This window comes from Myotis nattereri (assembly GCF_964212035.1).
Source record: "Myotis nattereri genome assembly, chromosome: 15".
Lineage (NCBI taxonomy): Eukaryota > Metazoa > Chordata > Mammalia > Chiroptera > Vespertilionidae > Myotis > Myotis nattereri.
In genome coordinates this window covers 40,747,471-40,753,470 of record NC_138090.1, presented here as the reverse complement: position 1 = coordinate 40,753,470, position 6,000 = coordinate 40,747,471, and positions in this window count along the sequence as shown.

Here is a 6,000-nt window from a genome sequence, read left to right as displayed (position 1 = left end):
GGCCCCTTCTCTGTCTTTCACTCCCACCTCTGGAATCTTCCACCTCCAGGAGCTTGTGTGTTTGACTGTTCCACTTGTGTGATAACTCCCTTCCGGTGTCTCCCAGCTGTGCTTCCCTCACTGCTGCCCCTCCCTCCGGCCGTTCTGTGGTGCTCCTGTACTTGTATCCAGGCCCCAGGTACTTTCTCCTATCCAAGCTGCCTTTCCTCGCAGCCCGTCAGTAATACCTCCTGACTGTCATCTGACGTGCCACTGAGGTGGAATGTCTGGAACTGTTTGATTCCCCTGCGACTTTCTTCCAAGTGTACTATGCCCCTCCCAATTTCTCCTTTGCTTACTCTTCTCCAATGTAGCCACTATGCTGAGGCTAGGAAAACTGCTTAATGGTGTGTTTCACCCACACTGAGAGGCCTGTAAGAGGAGGTTCCTCTCCTCCTGCTCCACTCAAACCCCCAGCTCCTTAGGTCTAACTGTCTTCACTTCATCAGCTCCCCTACCTCCACTTCCAGCCCCAGGTCAACTCTCCAGGTCTGTGGTTGAGTAAGGAAGCCACATCCCCAATGCCCTCAACCCTTCGCATGTCAGAGCAAGCAGCTCTGCATCCCTAGGAGAAGGGAGAAGGGATGGGGGATGAGTGTCCTTTGCTGCAGGGAGCTCCTTATGTCCAGGACAGGGGAGGAGAGAGGACCACTGTGGATCCCAGCATGCAGACAGACAGAAAGTAGAGTCAGAAAAGGATTTGGTGGACGTGGGGTAATTTCTTCTCTCTCAGTTCTACAGAAATCCAGGCAATAGTCTTAATGGGGTGGGTTGGGGATTCTCGGGTTCTAGAATGCAATGATTCTAACCCCTTCTAAACCTTTCGTGCCCGGCTGGTGTGGCTAGTGGTTGAGTGTTGATCTATGAACTAGGAGGTCACAGTTCGATTCCCAGTCAGGGCACATGCCTGGGGCATGATCCCCAGTGAGGACTGCAGGAGGCAGCCAATCAGTGATTCTCTCTCATCATTAATGTTTCTATCTCTCTCTCCCTCTCCCTTCTTCTTTGAACTCAATAAAAAAATACATTTTTTAAAAAGTGTCAAGGTCTGCCCTAACCGGTTTGGCTCAGTGGATAGAACGTCGGCCTGCAGACTGAAAGGTCCCGGGTTCGACTCCGGTCAAGTGCATGTACCTAGGTTGCGGGCATATCCCCAGTAGGGGGTGTGCAGGAGGCAGCTGATTGATGTGACTCTCCCATCAATGTTTCTAACTCTCTATCCCTCTCCCTTCCTCTCTGTAAAAATCACTAAAATATATTTTTTTTAAAAAAAGTGTCAAGGTCACTAGTCAATAATATTGTAAGAACTATGTAGGTGCCAGGTGGGTACTACACTTATTGGGGTGATCACTTTCTAAATTACATGAATGTCTAACCACTATGATATACACCTGAAACTAATATAATACTGTGTGTCAACTGTAATTGAAAAGCAAGAAATTTTTGTGTGTCGAATTCATGTAAAAATGGAGGCATTGTCCCAGATTGGAGGAACTTTAGAAAGAACAAAGACTAAATACAACATGGGAGACTGGCTAGCATCCTAGAACAGAAAAGGACACTAGAGAAGAACTGGTGAAATCTGAATAAAGTCTGCAGATTGTTAATAATGTTGTACCAATGTTAAGTTCTTGGTTTCGATCATTGTACCAGCTAGGCCAGTTGTTATCATCAAGGGAAGCTAAGCAAAGAGTAAACAAAATCTCTCTGTGCTATCTGCAACACCAGTCAAGGCTCCAAATGTGTAATTTTTTTAAAGACTTTTCAAATATCTTCCATGTCTCATCCTCCTCTGTATCTTTCCATTGCATGAAAGCTTGTAATCAGACAACGAAAAGGAATCCCAAACCCCTTACCATCATCCCTCATTAATTACTCCAAACCACAACTCTTCTGTGTCGTGTACATGGACCATCCTTCATTACACTCCTCACTTATAGCTTTCCCCTGAAATCCCTTCAGAGGACGATGGCCTATAGACAGGATGCAAGAGGGACTTCTGTAACCTCTTACTAGGTCAACCTCTAATTTCATTTTCAGCTTTAGGGAGCAGTCACATGGAAATAGGTGGGCAAGGCGTAAGACACCCCCATGCCAAGTCTTCACCTTTCAACATGTGAGTATGTGTGTGAATTTTTCAAAATCTCCACTTTTACCATAATCTTTCCCTGGGCTCCTACAGCAAAAGAAACTGCAATGGGCAATAGTAAGGATTTCTGAAATTCTCTAAAATCTGCCACAAACACCAACCCTTCAGTGTATGCATTTTTTGTATGTTGTAAATTTTTCTAACGTACCCCTTTCAATTGCTTTTTCTTGGGTCTCACTGCAGCAAGCCAGTCTCCGGTCAGACAAAAGGTGAACTTGACACTCTTTAAATTGAAGTACAACATACATGAAATAAAATGTATCTTCAAAGCATAAAGCTTGAAGAATTTTTTAAATAAATCTTTATTGTTCAGATTATTACAGTTGTTCCTCTTTTTCCCCCCCATACCTCCCCTCCACCCAGTTCCCACCCTACCCTCTGCCCTAACCCCCACACTGTCCTTATCCATAGGTGTACGATTTTTGTCCTGTATCTTCTCACACCCCCACATCCCTTCCCCAACTCCGAAAATTGTCAGTCCACTCCCTTTCTATGCCCCTGATTCTATTATATTCACCCGTTTACTCTGTTCATCAGATCTTCTATTCACTTGATTTTTAGATTCACTTGTTGATAGATGTGTATTTGTTGTTCATAATTTGTATCTTTACCTTTTTCTTCTTCCTCTTCTTAAAGAATACCTTTCAGATTTTCATATAATACTGGTTAGGTGGTGATGAACTCCTTTAGCTTTTTCTCATCTGTGAAGCTCTTTATCTGACCTTCAATTCTGAATGATATCTTTGCTGGATAAAGTAATCTTCGTTGTAGGTTCTTGCTATTCATCACTTTGAATATTTCTTGCCACTCCCTTCTGGCCTGCATAGTTTCTGTTGAGAAATCAGCTGACAATCATATAGGTACTCACTTTTAGGTAACTGACTTTTTTTCTCTTGCTGCTTTTAAGATTTTCTCTTTGTCTTTTGCCCTTGGCATTTTAATTATGATGTGTCTTGGTGTGGTCCTCTTTGGGTTCCTTTTGTTTGGGGTTCTCTGCACTTCCTGGACTTGTAAGTCTATTTCTTTCACCAGATAGGGGAAGTTTTCTGTCATTATTTCTTCAAATAGGTTTTCAATATCTTGCTCTCTCTCTTCTTCTGACACCCCTATAATTCTGATGTTGGTACGCTTGAAGCTGTCCCAGAGGCTCCTTACACCATCTTGATATTTTTGGATTCTTTTTCCTTTTGGCTTTTCCGATTGGGTATTTTTTACTTCTTCGTATTTCAAATATTTGACTTGATTCTTGGGATCCTCTTGTCTGCTGTTGGATCTCTGTATATTATTCTTTATTTCAGTCAGTGTATGCTTAATTTTTAGTTGGTCCTTTTTCATATCCCCGAGGGTCTCACTAAATTTATCGGCAGTTTCTAGAAAGTTCTTGAAAAACCTTATAACCGTGGTTTTGAACTCTATATCCCGTAGTTTGTTTTCCTCCATTTCTGTCATTTGTGATCTGTTTCTTTGTCTCCGCATTTTGGCTGCTTCCCTGTGTTGATAGAGTGGATTTCTGTGCTAGGTGTCCTATAGGGCCCAGTGGCTCAGCCTCCCCAATTACCTGAGGTGGACACTCTTGGTGCACCCCTTTGTGGGCTTTTCCCACAGTCTTGTTGTAGTTAAGCCTTGATTATTGTAGGTATCACTCAGAGGAATTGACCTCCAGGCCAATTGGCTGTGAGAATCAGCTGTGTCTATGGTGGGAGAACTTCTGTGCTGGAGACACCCTTCTGGGGCAAGACTTGCTACAGTGGGGCTTTGGTGCTCACTGAATCTGCCCCCTGAGTGTGTCCCTTATGGATTTGAGGAGTTGTAATCTGGATGGTCCCCATCTGACCACTGGGTACACATGCTCTTGGATCCTTTAAGAAGAGGAAGAAGAAGAAAAAGGTAAAGATACAAATTATGAACAACAAATACACATCTATCGACAAGTGAATCTAAAAATCAAGTGAATAAATAATCTGATGAACAGAATAAACTGGTGATTATAGTAGAATCAGGGGCATAGAAAGGGAGTGGACTGACTATTCTTGGGGGGGAAAGGGGTGTGGTGGATGTGGGAAGAGACTGGACAATAATCGTGCTCCTATGGATGAGGGCGGAGGGTGGGGAGGGAACCGGGTAGAGGGGAGGTATGGGGGGGGAAAAAGAGGAAAAACTGTAATAATCTGAACAATAAAGATTTTAATTTAAAAAAAAATTACTATGAAGGAAAAATTAGGTTGGGTAAGGGTGGAAGAGGGGCTGGTCCTTTACATAAATTTGTCTGGAGAGGTATTATTGAACTGAAGCCTAACTGATGTGAGGGGTGCTATGGTCTGAATGTGTCCCCTCAGAATTCATATGAATTCTCGCCCCCAAAGGTTAGTAGGTGGGGTCTTGGGTGATTATATCATGAAGCTGGAGACCTCATGAATAGAATTAATGTTCTAGTAAAAGAGACTCCACAGCCCTAACCAGTTTGGTTCAGTGGATAGAGCATTGACTTGCGGACTGAAGGGTCCCAGGTTCAATTCCAGTCAAGGCCATGTACCTTGGTTGTGGGCACATCCCCAGTGAGGGTGTGCAAGAGGTAGCTAATCGATGTTTCTCTCTCATCGATGTTCCTAACTCTCTATCCCTCTCCCTTCCTCTCTGTAAAAAAATCAATAGAATATATTTTTTAAAAAGAGATTCCACAAAGATCCCCAGGCCCTCCACCCTTTGAGGATGCAGAATTCTGTGACCTGGAAGTGGGATCTCACCCTACCATGCTATGACTTCCAGCCTATAGAACTGTTTCTGCTGTTTATAGGGCACCCAGTCTGTATTATTTTGTTGTAGCAGCCTGAACAGGCTAAGGGGGCAAACCATGGCAATATGCGGTGGAGGTGATGGAGAGAATATGGGAACAGCAAGTGCAAAGATGAGATGAGCTTGCTTCAATCAGGAAACAGCAAGAAGTTAGTGTGGTGGAAGCAGAGCAAGAAAGAAGAGAAATGGCAGAGGTGGGACCTCAGAAGCTGAGAGGATCCAGATCATGGAAGATTTGTGGGTTCCATTTACTGAGGAGAAGCCTGGGGGAAGGGCAGTTGTGTTTTGGATTTATTAAGTCGGATTACAATCTGGAACCCAGGAGAGAGCTTGGGCAGAGATATAAAGTTGACAGTCATAAGCATATAGGTGGTATTTAAAGTCATGTGGTTGGAATGGATCAACTAGGTAATGAATACTCAGGACAAGAGAATAGATACAAGGACTGAGCCCCAACATTTGGAGCTCAGGGAGATGAGGGGGACACAGAAAAGGAGCAGTAACTGTGGTAGGGGGATTGAGGGCAGAGCTATTGGGATCCAAGAAAAGAATGTGAAGCAAGTAGAAGAGAATTGGAAGGGAATATGAGTAACTTTACAACCAAGAATTATGCAGACCCCCACCTTTAACCTCATGTTCAAAGTTAACATCACCAACCATTGATCAAACTGAATCTGGTGGCTCCTCCTATCATACACTGAGAACAGAACACTTCTGTGATTTTTCTGCCAAAAACTTATAATCTGAATTTAATCATGGAAAAAATCATATAGACCCAAATTGAGGGACAGTTTAAAAAATGAATGGCTTGTGTTCATAAAATATGTCAATGGCTTAAAAGACAAGTAAAGGTTGAGAAATAGTCCAAGATTAACGGAGACTAAAAAAATATGAAAACTAATGCTGCAAATGATCTTGAAGTGGATACTAAACCAGAACAAAATTTGCTTTAATGAACATTATTGGTACAACTGGTAAAATTTTAAAATTAACTGAGAACTAAATAATGATACTCTATC